Here is a 17,932-nt window from a genome sequence, read left to right on the forward strand (position 1 = left end):
TTTTGAATATCTGTTGACCATGAATGTAAGAATTTATTTCTCAGCTCTCCATTTTATTTAACTGATCTATGTGTCTGCCCCTATCTTAGTAACATAGTCTTGATTACTGTTGCTTTGTAGTTAAGTTTTGGAACTGTAAAGTGGGAGTCTTCCCAACTTTGTTCTTTTTCAAGGTTGTTTTGGCTGTTTTCCTCAATTTTGATGTGAACCTGAATCTGCTCTTAAAAATAAAGCCAATTTTTGAAAAGTACCCTTAAATTATAATATTGAGAATATGATGAATTCTTTTTTCCTTTATTTCCTGTTTCCTGTAATATTTAACTATATTATTATATTATAATTAAAATTTTTTTATTAAATTTTGGCAAATAGAATAATTTTTTAATTCAAGAGGCAACTCTTAGCTCTGTAGGTAAAAACCAGAGTTAACCTAACTTTCCAGGAAGAATGTATGGAGGGCAAGGAGTTGGGATATAAAATTATGGTTAGAATGAGCCCGTCTCAGATTTAACACTCATCTCCTTGAATTTTCCTGTCTCTCTCCAGTTTCCTTCAGCTTCTTCTCTGCCTTTTCTCTCCATTAAAAGGCCTCCTTCACATCCTAGCTTAGGACTTTCCTCAGAACCTTCAGATGAAATTTGAGAGTCCAGCTAGTTTATTTAATTGCCATTGATACTGGAGTGAATGGCAGTTGAATAGAATGAGGGCAACAAACCAGATAATGCAGACTGAACCACAGAAGCCACTCTGATGGAAAGTGATTTTGCGGGGGGTGTGGGGGAGGGGAGAGAAGTCATTCAAGCAGAGCCTTTTACTGTCTTTTCTGCCCCTGTTCTGTCAATTTCTTTGCATATATATATATATATACAAAGTGTGTAACTCTCTGAAGTCACTTGGAGTCTGATCATACATGTTTTGAATTTTTTAGGAATGCTGCAGATGAATTGATGTCAATTCTGCAGGTAAAAACCATATATATATGTTGTTTTCTTATGACTTCATATATGTTGTTTTCTTATAAAATCATATGCTTTTTAAGAAAAGATCTGTAAGTGGTGCTAAGACTAGTTAGGAGTTTAATAGGCACACAGAGAAGCAAGCCGTCTGCTTGGTGACAGACTGCTGTTCATATGTTGTTTGTAAATGCCACTGCAGAGTGTGTTTTTAAATAGTTTGGGGGTTTTCTTTTCCAGTTTAAGCAGTGTTAAAATCTTAGTATATTGAAATACTTTATATTTCTTGTGTATAGTAGGTGTGCATTTAAGGTTTGGTCCAAAATAAAAGCAAGTTTTGTAGACCTGCTAAAGATTATTAACACCAATGCCAACCATAAGTCAACTTCTGTAGCATTATGATTTTGAAATAGTAAGATGATTTCTACTATGTATTTTTCCGTTGAAATAATCCAAAAATGCAGGTAAAGTTGAAGTCCAGGGAGGCCAACATGGCTAAAGTTTGGAGAGGAGAGAGCCTTACAAGAAGAGAATTCCAGTGGGCTGCAGAGAGGCCCCCTTAAGTCTTCAGATGAATACTGATCAATGCATGTGTTGGGTGGAGACTACCCAAAGCTGAGGAAGAACCGTAAATAAGGATAAGGAACATTCCTTGATTCTTTCTCAGGGTTGAGAATAATATGTGTCCCCACCATCCAAAGAAGAAAAACCTCATAAGTCACAGCATATTGGATAGAGAGTAATCAGAAGGGTATTGCCTCAACAGTGGGGCATATGTAGCCCTAAACTAAAGACTGTTCTGTTCTGATCCCTTCTAACAAAGCTTAAAAATAGTCCTCAGAAGGGTCAAACTGTTACCACGTCATTTAACTCCATCCCAGAACAAAACTCAATATATATAGGTATACAGAAATATCTAGCACTCACCAAGGTAAAGTTCACATTCAGCCTCCAGTCAAAAATATCAGACTTGGGAGGAGGAGCCAAGATGGCGGTGTGAGTAGGGCAGCGGAAATCTCCTCCCAAAACCATATATATTTTTGAAAATACAACAAATACAACTATTCCTAAAAGAGAGACCAGAAGATACAGTACAACAGCCAGGCTACATCTACATCTGTGAGAACTCAGCACCTCACAGAGAGGGTAAGATACATGCTGCGGCCCGGCGGAACCCGAGCATGCCCCCCACCCCATCTCCCTGGCGGGAGGAGAGGAGTCACAGCAGGGAGGGAGAGGGAGCCCAGGACTACTAAATACCCAGCCCTAGTCATCCACACACAGTGTAGACACACAGTGCACAGTGTGCTGGATACTAGGGAAATGGAACAGTAAAACCTGCACGCGGGTTCCCACGGACGGTGCTCCTGGGACAAAAGGAAATCGAGTGCCTTTTGAAAGCCTTAAAGGGGGAGGGGCCTCACAGCTGGATGGTAGCGTCCCAGCACACTGAGCCCAGCAGCTGGGAATCCCGGGGAACTCCAGGTGCCCTAACACCCTGGGGAGCAGCACAGCTCTGAGGCCCCTCAAGGCAATAAACAGCCTCCCGCCCGTTACCCCTCCAGTGCGGCCCCGCCATAGCGAAGTAGCAGCCTGAGACCGACCACGCCCACAGCAGCCATGCAGAGCCTCCCCTGCAGCCGCCTGGACCAGACTCAGAGGCCCCGTCAGTGCACAGCTGCCCAGTACAAGCCACTAGGGATTACCATTCTCATAGGAAGGAAAGGCAAGAGGCAAGCAGGAAGGGACTTTGTTCTCTCAGCTGACCCACACGCCAACTGCCTACGACTACTTCTATCATGAGAAAAAAGGCAGAAGAATTTGATACAGACAAGAATAACCCAGACATCCCCTGTGAGGGAACGTGGGGAGATATTCCTGAAAAAGAATTCAAACTGAAGGTCATAACCATGCTGATGGAGCTGCAGAGAAAAATGCAAGAGCAAACGGATAAAGTTGGGAGGGAGAATACAGAAATAAAACAATCTCTGGAAGGACTTAAAAGCAGAATGGATGAGGTGCAAGAGGCTGTTAATGGAATAGAAATCAGAGAACAGGAACGCAGAAAAGCTGACAGAGAGAGATAAAAGGATCTCCAAGAATGAAAGACTATTAAGAGAACTGTGTGACCAATCCAAACAGAACAATATCCGCATTATAGGAGTACCAGAAGAAGAAAAGGGAGAAAAAGGGATAGAAAGTGTATTTGAAGAAATAATTGCTGAAAACTTCCACAAAATGGGGGAGGAAATAGTCGCTGAGACCACAGAAGGACACAGAACTCCCAACAGAAGGGACCCAAGGAGGACAACACCAAGACACATAATAATTAAAATGGCAAAGATCAATGACAAGGACAGAGTATTAAAGGGAGCCAGAGAGAGAAAAAAGGTCACCTACAAAGGAGAACCCATCAGACTATCATCAGCCTTCTTAACAGAAACCTTTCAGGCCATAAGAGAATGGCATGATATATTTAATGCAATGAAACAGAAGGGCCTTGAACCAAGGCTACTGTATCCAGCACGATTACCATTTAAATATGAAGGAGGGATTAAACAATTCCCAGACAAGCAAAAGCTGAGGGAATTTGCCTCCCACAAACCACCTCTACAGGGTATTTTAGAGGGACTGCTCTAGATGGGAGCACACCTAAGGCCAAATAGATGTCACCAGAGAAAATAAAATTACAGCAAAGAAAGCAGACCTACCAAATACTAACTAAAGGCAAAAAATAAAATCAACCACCCATAAAAGCAGTTAAAGGAAACACAAAAGAGCACAGAATAGAACAACCAACATATAAAGAATGGAGGAGGAGGAATAAGAAGGGAGAGAAATAAAGAATCACCACTGTTTATAATAGCTCCATAAGCGAGTTAAGTTAGACAGTAAAATACTAAAGAAGCTAACCTTGAACCTTTGGTAACTACGAATCTAAAGCCTACAATGGCAAGAACTACATATCTTTCAATAATCACCCTAAATGTAAATGGACTGAATGCACCAATCAAAAGACAGAGTAATAGAATGGATAAAAAGCAAGACCCATCTATGTGCTGCTTACAAGAGACTCACCTCAAACCCAAAGACAAGCACAGACTAAAAGTCAAGGGATGGAAAAAGATACATCTTGCAAACAACAGGGAGAAAAAAGCAGGTGTTGCAGTACTAGTATCAGACAAAATAGACTTCAAAACAAGAAAATCACAAGAGATAAAGAAGGACACTTCATAATGATAAAGGGCTCAGTCCAACAAGAGAATATAACCATACTAAATATATATGCACCCAACACAGGAGCACCAGCATATGTGAAACAAATACTAACAGAACTAGAGAGGGAAATAGACTGCAATGCATTCATTTTAGGAGACTTGAACACACCACTCGCCCCAAAGGATAGATCCACCGGGCAGAAAATAAGTAAGGACACACAGGCACTGAACAACACACTAGAACAGATGGACCTAATAGACATCTATAGAACTCTACATCCAAAAGCAACAGGATGCACATTCTTCTAAAGTGCACATGGAACATTCTCCAGAATAGACCACATAGTAGGCCACAAAAAGAGCCTCAGTAAATTCAAATACACTGAAATTCTACCAACCAACTTTTCAGACCACAAAGGTATAAAACTAGAAATAAATTGTACAAAGAAAGCAAAAAGGCTCACAAAGACATGGAGACTTAACAACATGCTCCTAAATAATCAATGGATCAACGACCAAATTAAAATGGAGATACAGCAATATATGGAAACAAATAACAACAACACAAAGCCCCAACTTCTGTGGGACATAGCAAAAGCAGTCTTAAGAGGAAAGTATATAGCAATCCAGGCATATTTAAAGAAGGAAGAACAATCCCAAATGAATAGTCTAAAGTCACAATTATCGAAATTGAAAAAGAAGAACAAATGAGGCCTAAAGTCAGCAGAAGAAGGGACATAATGAAGATCAGAGAAGAAATAAACAAAATGGAGAAGAATTAAACAATAGAAAAAATCAATGAAACCAAAAGCTGGTTCTCTGAGAAAATTAACAAAATAGATAAGCCTCTAGCCAAACTTATTAAGAGAAAAAGAGAATCAACATACATCAGCAGAATCAAAAATGAGAAAGGAAAAATCATGACAGACTCCACAGAAATACAAAGAATCATTAGAGACTACTATGAAAACCTATATGCTAACAAGCTGGAAAACCTAGAAGAAATGGACAACTTCCAAGAAAAATACAAGCTTTCAAGACTGACCAAGGAAGAAACACAAAATTTAAACAAACCGATTACGAGCAAAGAAATTGAAGTGGTAATCAAAAAACAAAACCCCCAGGTCAGATGGATTTACCTTGGAATTTTATCAGACATACAGAGAAGACATAATACCCATTCTCCTTAAAGTTTTCCAAAAAATAAGGAGAGGAGGGAATACTCCCAAACTCATTCTATGAAGCCAACATCACCCTAATACCAAAACCAGGCAAAGACCCCACCAAAAAAGAAAACTACAGACCAATATCCCTGATGAATATAGATGCAAAAATACTCAACAAAATATTAGCAAACCGAATTCAAAAATACATCAAAAGTATCATACACCATGACCAAATGGGATTTATCCCAGGGATGCAAGGATGGTACAACATTTGAAAATCCATCAACGTCATCCACCACATCAACAAAAAGTAGGACAAAAACCACATGATCATCTCCATAGATGCTGAAAAAGCATTCGACAAAATTCAACATCCATTCATAATAAAAACTCTCAGCAAAATGGGAATAGAGGGCAAGTACCTCAACATAATAAAGGCCATATATAATAAACCCACAGCTAACATACTGAACAGCGAGAAGCTGAAAGGTTTTCCTCTGAGATCGGGAACCATACAGGGATGCCCTCTCTCCCCACTGTTATTTAACATAGTACTGGAGGTCCTAGCCATGGCAATCAGTCAAAACAAAGAAATTTGCAAGGAATCCAGATTGGTAAAGAAGAAGTTAAACTGTCTCTATTTGTAGATGACGTGATATTGTACATAAAAAACCCTAAGGACTCCACGCCAAAACTACTAGAACTGATATCAGAATACAGCAAAGTTGCAGGATACAAAATTAACACACAGAAATCTGTAGCTTTCCTATACACTAACAATGAACCAATAGAAAGAGAAATCATGAAAACAATTCCATTCACAATTGCATCAAAAAGAATAAAGTACCTAGGAATAAACCTAACCAAAGAAGTGAAAGACCTATACCCTGAAAACTATTAGACACTCTTAAGAGAAATTAAAGAGTACACTAACAAATGGAAACTTATCCCATGCTCTTGGCTGGGAAGAATTAATATCATCAAAATGGCCATCCTGCCCAAAATAATATACAGATTCGATGCAATCCCATCAAATTACCAACAGCATTCTTCAATGAACTGGAACAAATAGTTCAAAAATTTATATGGAATCGCCAAAGACCCTGAATAGCCAAAGCAATCCTGAGAAGGAAGAATAAAGTGGAGGGCGATCTCGCTCCCAAACTTCAAGCTCTACTACAAAGCCACAGTAATCAAGACAGTTTGGTACTGGTACAAGAACAGAGCCACAGACCAGTGGAACAGAATAGAGATTCCAGAAATTAACCCAAACATACATGGCCAATTAATATTTGATAAAGGAGCCATGGACATACAGTGGGGAAAGGGCAGTCTCTTGAACAGATGGTACTGGCAAAACTGGACAGCTACATGTAAGAGATTGAAACTGGATCACTGTCTAACCCCATAAATAAGAGTAAATTCGATAGGGATCAAAGACCTGAATGTAAGTCATGAAACCATAAAACTCTTAGAAAAAAACATAGGTAAAAATCTCTTGGACATAAACATGAGCAACTTATTCATGAACATCTCTCCCCATGCAAGGACAACAAAAGCAAAAATGAACAAGTGGGACTACATCAAGCTGAATAGCTTCTGTACAGCAAAGGACACCATCAATAGAACAAAAATACACCCTACGGAATGGGAGAATATATTCATAAATGACAGATCCGATAAAGGCTTGACATCCAAAATATATAAAGAGCTCACGCACCTCAACAAACAAAAAACAAATAATTCATTTAAAAAATGGGTAGAGGAGATGAGCAGACAGTTCTCCAAAGAAGAAATTCAGATGGCCAACAGACACATGAAAAGATGCTCCACATCACTAGTTATCAGAGGAATGCAAATTAAAACCACAGTGAGATATCACCTCACACCAGTAAGGATGGCTACCATCCAAAAGACAAACAACAACAAATGTTGGTGACGTGGAGAAACAGGAACCCTCCTACACTGCTGGTGAGAATGTAAATTAGTTCAACCATTGTGGAAAGCAATATGGAGGTTCCTCAAAAAGCTCAAAATAGACATTCCACTGCTAGGAATTTACCCTAAGAATGCAGCAGTCCAGTTTGAAAAAGACAGATGCACCCCTATGTTTATCGCAGCACTATTTACAATAGCCAAGAAATGGAAGCAACCTAAGTGTCCATCAGTAGATGAATGGATAAAGAAGATGTGGTACATATGCACAATCGGATGTTATTCAGCCATAAGAAAGAAACAAATCCTGCCATTTGAAACAACATATGTGGAGCTAGAGAGTATTATGCTCAGTTAAATAAGCTAGGCAGAGAAAGACAAGTATCAAATGATTTTCCTCATTTGTGGAGTATAACAACAAAGCATAACTGAAGGAACAAAATAGCAGCAGACTCAGAGACTCCAAGAAGGGACTAGCAGTTACCAAATGGGAGGGGTGGGAGAGAAAAGCCATTTGTGGGGTATGATTATTAGTGCCCATGGTGTGTGTGGGGTTAAGGGGAATACTGTGTAGCACAGAGAAGACAAGTAGGGTCTCTGGCATCTTCCTGCACTGATGGGTAGTGACTGCAATGGGGTGTGGTGGGAGTCTCAATAATAAGGGTGAATGTAGTGACATATCTTTTTTGTGAAACCTTCATAAGAGTGTATATCAATGATAGCTTAATAAAAAGAGAGTGAAAAGAAAATAATAAAAATGCTATCTTATTTGATTGCTAAAAATAAATCTTAGCAAACTGGGTTTAAAACAAAAAATTAATACATTAATAAAAGAAAATGCAAATAGAGTAAAAGGTCAGTAAAGGATAGTCCTTGCTAATAGTAATGAAGAAAGTTGAAGTAACTAATTTCAGACAAACTAGATCTTAGAGCAAAGAATATTACCAGGAATAAAGAGGGTCTTTTCATGTTAAAATGGTCAAAAAGTAGAATTATAGTCCTAAATACTTATCCACCTAAATAACAGCTTCAAAATACATGGATCAGCAACTAAAGGAACTGAAGAGAGAAAAAGATCCATGATTATAGTTGGGTATTTCAGTGCCTTATCTCTCAATAACAGATAAAACAAGTAGACCAAAAATAAAAAAAGTAATGATTTAGAAGATTTGAACAATACTGTCAACCCATTGACCTAACTGATGTTTATATGACATCTACCCAGTACAGCAGAATATACATTCTGTTCAGTTGTACACAGAATATTTACTTGGACCGCAGTTTTTGTCTATAAAATAGTTTCAGTAAATTTAAAATTATTTAAATTATAAAAAGCATGTCATCTGACCATAAGAGAATTAAATTTTAAATTAATAACAGAAAGACATCTGGAAAACCCCTAAATATTTAGAAACTAACAGATTTTTAAGAAACTTAAGAGTCAAAGGTAAAGAGTCAAAGATGAATTTAGAATATGTGGGATGTTAGCTAATAAAAGCACTCAGGAAAATTCGTAGCACTACTGGCTGTATTATGGAAGAAGTAAGGTTGCAAACCAGTGTCCTCTGCTTTCATTGTAAGAAACTAGAAAAAGGAGAAAATGTAATCCAAAGCAGAAGAAATGAGTTAAAGATTGAAGTTAAAAACCAGTGAAATAGGAAAACAGAAAAACAGTAGAGAAGACAATGAAATTGAAAGATGGGTCTTTAAGAAGACCAAAAATCGGTAAACTTCTAGACTGGTAGGTCAGGGAAAAGAGAAGGCACAAAGTTATCGGTATCAGGAGTGAAAGAGTTGGTAAAACTGCAGATCTGAAAATGATTAAAAGGATAAATGAGAGAGTGATACGAATTACTTTACACCAATACATGAGACACTTAGATGAAACAGGCAAATTCATTGAAGGACACAAAACACCAAAGCTCACACAAGATGGAATGAATAATGTGAATAATCCTATATCTGTTAAGGAAATTGAATGCCCCGAAAGTAAAATCTGGGCCCAGATGACCACCTTGATGAATTCTACCAGACATTTTAGGAACTCATAATATCAATTTTACACAAATTGCTCCATAAAATTGGTGAGAAGAGAATACTTCTTAACGCATTCTATGACAGTGGTATTATCCTGATACTAAAAGCAGACAAATGCATTGCAAGAAAATAAAATTACAGACCAATATCCCTCATGAATAGACTTGTAAAATTCTTAACAAAATTATAGCAAATTGACTCAAACAACATATAAAAAGCATAAAATAAAAGGGTCAAATGGGATTTGTCCCAGGACTGCAAGGTTGGTTTAACATTGGAAAATTAATGTCATGTACAGTAGTGTCCACCTTATCCACAGTTTTTCTCTCCATGGTTTCAGTTACCTGAAGTCAGTCATGTCCATAAGCAGATGGTCTTCTTCTGACATATTGTCAGATAATCAGTAATAGAATACATCACAATGCCTGTGTCATTTACCTCCCTTCATCTTATCACATAGGCATTTTATCATGTCACATCATGACAAGAATACAGTACAGTAAGATACTTTTGAGACCACAGTCACATAACTTTTATTACAGTGTGTTATATATATAGTAGTATGTTTTAAATATATGTAACTTTTTTATTATTAATCTCTTACCGTACCTAATTTATAAATTAAACCTTATCATAGGTGTGTAATGTAGGAAAAAACAGTGTGTGTGTATATATATATATAGGGTTTGGTATTACCTGTGGTTTCAAGGATCTACTGTGGGTTTTAGAATGTATCACCTGCAGATAAGGGGAGACTACAGTACCATGTTAACAAAGGAAAAACCATATGATCATTTCAGGAGATGCAGAGAAAGCATTTAACAAAAGCCAACATGCATTGCTGATAAAACTCAACAAACTAGGAGTAGAAGAGAATGTCCTCAATCTGATAAGGAGCATCTGTGATAAACTAGTAGTTGAAATCCTTTTTAAAAAAAACTTTCCTTTTAAATTAAAAAATAGTTTATATACAATATCATTTTGGTTTCAGATGAACAATTTAGTGACTCATCAATTATGTACATACTAAATGTTCACTGTAAGTGTAGTTACCATCTCTCACCAAAGATATTACAGAATTATGAGAGCTATATTCCCTGTGCTATTCTTCCATCTCTGTTACTAAATTATTTTATAATTTGAAGTTTGTACCTCTTTATCTCCTTTATCTGTTTCACCTGTTCCCACTACTACCATGTTAACTGTCTATTCTCTGTGCTTATGAGTCTATTTCTGTTTTGTTTGTTAGTTTTGTTTTTCAAATTCCGCATATAAATGAAACCATAAAGTATTCCGCTTTGGCTTATTTCACTTAGCATAATACCCTCTAGGTCCATCCATGTTCTTGCAAATGGCAAGATCTTTGTTTTTCACCACTGAATAATATTCCACTGTGTGTGTGTGCACCACATCTTTATCCATTCATCTATTGATGGACACTTAGGTTGCTACCATATCTAGGCTATTGTAAATAATGTTGTGCTGTATATAGGAGTGCATGTATCTTTTTGAACTGGTAATTTCGTTTTCTTCAGGTAGATTTCCAGAGGTGGAATTGTTGGGTTATATGGTATTTCTAATTCTAGTTCTTTGAGAAACCTCCATACAGCCTTCTGTATTGGCTGCACCAGTTTATAGTCCCACCAGCAGTGAAGGAGGGTTCCCTTTTCTCCACATCCTCACCAACACTTCTCACTTCTTGTCTTGTTGATACTGGCCATTCTAACTAGTGTGAGATGACAGCTGATTGTAGTTTTGATTTGCATTTTCTTGATTATTAGTGATGTTGAGCATCTTTTCATGTGTGTCTTAGCTCTGTGTATGACTTCTTTGGAAAAATGTCTATTCAGTTACTCTGCCCATTTTTTAATCAGTTTTTTTTTGTGTGTGTGTGTTGAGTTGTATAACTTCTTTATATTCTGGATATTAGCCCTTTATCAGATATATCATTTGTAATGTATTCTCCCATATAGGAGGTTGCCTTTTTGTTTTGTTCATAATTTGCTTTGCTGTGCAAAAGCCTTTTAGTTTGAGGTAATTCCACTTGTTTGTTTTTGATTCTGTATCCCTTGTTTGGGAAGACATATTCAGAGAAAAATTTCTAATGTTAATGTTCGAGAGCCTACTGCCTGTGTTTTTTTCTAGGAGTTTTATGGTTTCAGGTTTTATGTTTAGATTTTTAATCCATTTTGAGTTCACTTTTGTGCATAGTATAAGACAATGATCCAGGTTCAGTCTTTTGCACATAACTGTCTAGTTTTCTCAACATCATTTTTTGAAGAGACTATCTTTTCCCCATTGTATATTCTTGCCTCCTTTGTCATATATGAATTGACCATATAAGCATGGGTTTTTTCTGGCTCTCCATTCTTTTCCATTGATCTCTGTGTCTGCTCTTGTGCCAGTACTGTACTGTTTTGATTACTGTAGCTTTATAGTATAGTTTTAAATCAGAGTGCATGATACCTCCAGCTTTGTTCTTCTTTCTCAAGATTACTTTGGCTATTTGGGGGTCTTTTGTGGTTCCATACCCATTTTAGGATTATTTGCTCTAGTTCAGTGTAAAATGTCATTGGTATTTTGATAGGGTTTGCATTGAATCTATAGATTGCTTTGGTCAGTATGTCCATTTTAACAATATTATTTCTATTCATGAGCATGAAATAGCTTTCCATTTATGTTGCCTTCAGTATCTTTCATCAATATTTTATAGTTTTCAGACTACAGGTCTTTCACTTTTTGGTTAGATTTATTCCTAGGAATTCTATTTTTTTTTATGCAGCTGTAAATGGGATTGTTTTCTTAATTTCTCTTTCTGCTAGTTCTTTATTTGTATGTAGAAATGCAACTGATTACTGTACATTAATTTTGTAGCCTGTGACTTCACTGAATTCATTTACTCTAATAGTTTTTTGGTGGAGTCTTTAGGGTCTTCTATATATAGTATCATGTCATCTGCAAATAGTGAGTTTTACTTTTTCCTTAATAGTTTGGATGCCTTTTATTTCTTTTTCTTGTCTGATTGCTGTGCCTAGAACTTTTAGGACTATGTTGACTAAAAATGGTGAGAATGGGCATCCTTGTCTTGTTCTTGATCTTAGAGGAAAAGCTTTCAGCTTTTTCCTATTGAGTGTAGTGTTAGCTGTGTGTTTGTCATATATGGTATTTATTTAATGTTGCAGTATATGCCCTCTCTGCCCACTTTATTAAGAGTTTTACCATGAATGGATGTTGAACTTTGTCAAATGCTTTTTCAGCATCTATTGAGACAATCATATGATTTTTGTTTTTCTTTTTGTTAGTGTGGTGTATCAGATTTATTGATTTGTAGATATTGAACCATCCTTGCATCCCTGGGATAAATCCTGCTTGATTGTGCTGAATGATCTTTTTAATCTATTTTTATTTATTTATTTATTTATTTATTTATTTATTTATTTATTTATTTTTATTAAAAGAAAGGAATATTATCAGAAAAGAGTACCTCCATAGCTGATCATCTGACACCCTTTAAGTGATCAACATTAAGGATATTTAAAGCATGCGTTAATCTTTGATTTACCGATTGTTTTACCCTATCAAGGAGTAATCCCCCTTTTCTTTCTTTTCTTTTTTTTTTTAATCTTTAATCTACACTTACATGAAGAATACTATGTTTACTTTGCTCTCCCCTTTATCAGGTCCCCCCTAAAAACCACCTTATGGTCACTGTCCATCAGCATAGCAAAATGTAGAATCACTACTTGTCCTCTCTGTGTTGTAGAGCCCTCCCTCCCCCTTTCTCCCTCCCCCCCATGCATGCTAATCTTAATACCCCCCCTTCTTCTTACACCCGCTTATCCCCCCATGCCGACCCATCCTCCACAGTCCCTTTCCCTTTGGTACCTGTTAGTCCATTTTTAGGTTCTGTAATTCCGCTTCTGTTTTGTTCCTTCAGTTTTCCCTTTGTTCTTACACTCCTCAGATGAGTGAAATCATTTGGTATTTCTCTTTCTCCACTTGGCTTATTTCACTGAGCATAATACTCTCTAGCTCCATCTATGTTGCTGCAAATGGTAGGATTTTTCCTCTTCTTATGGCTGAGTAGTATTCCATTGTGTATATGTACCACATCTTCTTTATCCATTCATCTACCGATGGACATTTAGGTTGTTTCCAATTCTTGGCTATTGTAAATAGTGCTGCGATAAACATAGGGGTGCATCTGTCTTTCTCAAACTTGATTGCTGCGTTCTCAGGGTAAATTCCTAGGAGTGGAATTCCTGGGTCAAATGGTAGTCTGTTTTGAGCATTTTGATGAACTCCATACTGCTTTCCACAAAGGTTGAACTAATTTACATTCCCACCAGCAGTGTAGGAGGGTTCCCCTTTCTCCACAGCCTCGCCAACATTTGTTGTTGTTTGTCTTTTGGATGGCAGCCATCCTTACTGGTGTGAGGTGATACCTCATTGTAGTTTTAATTTGCATTTCTCTGATAATTAGTGATGTGGAGCATCTTTTCATGTGTCTGTTGGCTATCTGTATTTCTTTTTTAGAGAACTGTTCGGTTCCTCTGCCCATTTTTTAATTGGGTTATTTGTTTTTTGTTTGTTGAGGCGTGTGAGCTCTTTATATACTCTGGACATCAAGCCTTTATCGGATCTGTCATTTTCAAATATATTCTCCCATACTGTAGGGTTCCTTTTTGTTCTATTGATGGTGTCTTTCGCTGTACAGAAGCTTTTCAGCTTAATGTAGTCCCACTTGCTCATTTTTGCTGTTGTTTTCCTTACCCAGGGAGATATATTCAAGAAGAGGTCACTCATGTTTATGTCTAAGAGATTTTTGCCTATGTTTTTTTCCAAGAGTTTAATGGTTTCATGACTTACATTCAGGTCTTTGATCCATTTTGAGTTTACCTTTGTATATGGGGTTAGACAAAGGTCCAGTTTCATTCTCCTACATGTAGCTGTCCAGTTTTACCAGCACCGTCTGTTGAAGAGACTGTCATTTTGCCATTGTATGTCCATGGCTCCTTTATCAAATATTAATTGACCATATATGTTTGGGTTAATTTCTGGAGTCTCTAATCTGTTCCACTGGTCTGTGGCTCTGTTCTTGTGCCAGTACCAAATTGTCTTGATTACTATGGCTTTGTAGTAGAGCTTGAAGTTGGGGAGTGAGATCCCCCCTACTTTATTCTTCTTTTTCAGGATTGCTTTGGCTATTTGGGGTCTTTGGTGTTTCCATATGAATTTTTGAATTATTTGTTCCAATTCATAGAAGAATGTTGCTGGTAATTTGATAGGGATTCATCAGATCTGTATATTGTATTAGGCAGGATGGCCATTTTGATGATATTAATTCTTCCTAGCCATGAGCAGGGGATGAGTTTCCATTTGTTAGTGTCCCCTTAATTTCTCTTAAGAGTGACTTGTAGTTTTCAGAGTAGAAGTCTTTCACTTCTTTGGTTAGGTTTATTCCTAGGTATTTTATTCTTTTTGATGCAATTGTGAATGGAATTGTTTTCATGATTTCTCTTTCTATTGGTTCATTATTAGTGTATAGGAAAGCTACAGATTTCTGTGTGTTAATTTTGTATCCTGCAACTTTGCTGTATTCCGATATCAGTTCTGGTAGTTTTGGAGGGGAGTCTTTAGGGTTTTTTATGTACAGTATCATATCATCTGCAAATAGTGACAGTTTAACTTCTTCTTTACCAATCTGGATTCCTTGTATATCTTAGTTTTGTCTGATTTCCGTGGCTAGGACCTCTAGTACTATGTTAAATAACAGTGGGGAGAGTGGGCATCCCTGTCTGGTTCCCGATCTCAGAGGAAATGCTTTCAGCTTCTCGCTGTTTAGTATAATGCTGGCTGTGGGTTTATCATATATGGCTTTTATTATGTTGAGGTACTTGCCCTCTATTCCCATTTTGTTCAGAGTTTTTATCATGAATGGATGTTGAATTTTGTCAAGTGATTTTTCAGCATCTACGGAGATGATCATGTGGTTTTTGTTCTTTTTGTTAATGTGGTAGATGATGTTGATGGATTTTCAAATGTGCCATCCTTGCATCCCTGGGATGAATCCCACTTGGTCATGGTGTATGATACTTTTGATGTATTTTTGAATTCGGTTTGCTAATATTTTATTGAGTATTTTTGCATCTACATTCATCAGGGATATTGGTCTGTAATTTTCTTCTTTGGTGGGGTCTTTGCCTGGTTTTGGTATTAGGGTGATGTTGGCTTCATAGAATGAGTTTGGGAGTATTCCCTCCTCTTCTGTTTTTTGGAAAACTTTAAGGAGAATGGGTATTATGTCTTCTCTCTATGTCTGATAAAATTCCAAGGTAAATCCATCTGGCCCGGGGTTTTGTTCTTGGGTAGTTATTTGATTACCGCTTCAATTTCTTTGCTCGTAATTGGTTTGTTTAATTTTTGTGTTTCTTCCTTGATCAGTCTTGGGAGGTTGTATTTTTCTAGGAAGTTGTCCATTTCTTCTAGGTTTTCCAGCTTGTTGGCATATAGGTTTTCATAGTAGTCTTTAATAATTCTTTGTATTTCTGTGGGGTCTGTCGTGATTTTTTCATTCTCATTTCTGATTATGTTGATTTGTGTTGATTCTCTTTTTCTCTTAATAAGTTTGGCTAGAGGCTTATCTATTTTGTTTATTTTCTCAAAGAACCAGCTCTTGGATTTGTTGATTTTTGCTATTGTTTTATTCTTCTCAATTTTGTTTATTTCTTCTCTGATCTTTATTATGTCCCTCCTTCTGCTGACTTTAGGCCTCATTTGTTCTTCTTTTTCCAGTTTCGGTAGTTGTGATGTTAGACTATTCATTTGGGATTGTTCTTCCTTCTTCAGGTGTGCCTGGATTGCTATATATTTTCCTCTTAAGACTGCTTTCGCTGCATCCCACAGAAGTTGGGGCTTTGTGTTGTTGTTGTCATTTGTTTCTATATATTCCTTGATCTCTATTTTGATTTGTTCATTGATCCATTGATTATTTAGAAGCATGTTGTTAAGCCTCCATGTGTTTGTGAGCCTTTTTGTTTTCTTTGTAGAATTTATTTCTAGTTTTATACCTTTGTGGTCTGAAAAATTGGTTGGTAGAATTTCAGTATTTTGGAATTTACTGAGTCTCTTTTTGTGAGCTAGTATGTGGTCTATTCTGGAGAATGTTCCATGTGCACTTGAGAAGAATGTATATCCTGTTGCTTTTGGATGTAGAGTTCTATAGATGTCTATTAGGTCCATCTGTTCTAGTGTTTTGTTCAGTGCCTGTGTGTCCTTACTTATTTTCTGCCTGATGGATCTATGGATCTATCCTTTGGGGCGAGTGGTGTGTTCAAGTCTCCTAAAATGAATGCATTGCAGTCTATTTCCCTCTTTAGTTCTGTTAGTATTTGTTTCACAAATGCTGGTGCTCCTGTGTTGGGTGCATATATATTTAGAATAGTTATATCCTCTTGTTGGACTGAGCACTTTATCATTATGTTGTGTCCTTCTTTATCTCTTGTTACTTTCTTGTTTTGAAGTCTCTTTTGTCTGATATTAGTACTGCAACCCCTGCTTTCTTCTCACTGTTGTTTGCCTGAAATATGTTTTTCCATTCTTTGACTTTTAGTCTGTGCTTGTCTTTGGGTTTGAGGTGAGTTTCTTGTAAGCAGCATATAGATGGGTCTTGCTTTTTCATCCATTCTATTACTCTGTGTCTTTTGATTGGTGCATTAAGTCCATTTACATTTAGGGTGACTATTGACAGATATGTACTTATTGCCATTGCAGGCTTTAGATTTGTGGTTACCAAAGGTTCAAGGTTAGCTTCTTTAGTATCTTACTGCCTAACTTAGCTGACTTATTGAGCTGTTATATACACTGTCTGGAGATTCTTTTCTTCTCTCCCTTCTTATTCCTCCTCCTCCATTTTTCATATCTTGTATGTTTTGTTCTGAGCTCTTTTTAGGAGTGCTCCCATCTAGAGCAGTCCCTGTAAGATGCCCTGTAGAGGTGGTTTGTGGGAAGCAAATTCCCTCAGCTTTTGCTTGTCTGGGAATTGTTTAATCCCACCATCATATTTAAATGATAGTCGTGCTGGATACAGTAGCCTTGGTTCAAGGCCCTTCTTTTTCATTGCATTAAATATATCATGCCATTCTCTTATGGCCTGTAGGGTTTCTGTCGAGAAGTCTGATGTTAGCCTGATGGGTTTTCCTTTATAGGTGACCTTTTTCTCTCTAGCTGCCTTTAAAACTCTTTCCTTGTCCTTGATCCTTGCCATTTTAATTATTATGTGTCTTGGTGTTGTCCTCCTTGGATCCTTTCTGTTGGGGGTTCTGTGTATTTCTGTGGTCTGTTTGATTATTTCCTCCCCCAGTTTGGGGAAGTTTTCAGCAATTATTTCTTCAAAGACACTTTCTATCCCTTTTCCTCTTTCTTCTTCTTCTGGTACCCCTATAATATGAATATTATTCCTTTTGGATTGGTCACATAGTTCTCTTAGTGTTGTTTCATTCCTGGAGATCCTTTTATCTCTCTCTATGTCAGCTTCTATACGTTCCTGTTCTCTGGTTTCTAGTCCTTCAATGGCCTCTTGCATCTTATCCATTCTGCTTATAAGTCCTTCCAGGAATTGTTT

General features: G+C 37.1%; 1 protein-coding gene across 3 annotated transcripts in view; it reads left to right on the forward strand.

Moving 5' to 3' along the window:
• LOC108388152 (peptidyl-prolyl cis-trans isomerase FKBP5) overlaps nt 1–17,932 on the forward strand; it is a 133,672-nt gene that overhangs the window by 20,390 nt on the left and 95,350 nt on the right. Inside the window, exon 3 of one of the 3 annotated variants that reach the window (XM_073224013.1) lies at nt 929–962. The exons of the other annotated variants lie outside the window; for them this stretch is intronic. The gene's annotated coding sequence lies outside the window, so the exon portion shown is untranslated. The remainder of the gene's footprint in view (nt 1–928; nt 963–17,932) is intronic. 3 annotated transcript variants of the gene reach the window in all.

Source organism: Manis javanica, chromosome 16 (genome assembly GCF_040802235.1).
Source record: "Manis javanica isolate MJ-LG chromosome 16, MJ_LKY, whole genome shotgun sequence".
Lineage (NCBI taxonomy): Eukaryota > Metazoa > Chordata > Mammalia > Pholidota > Manidae > Manis > Manis javanica.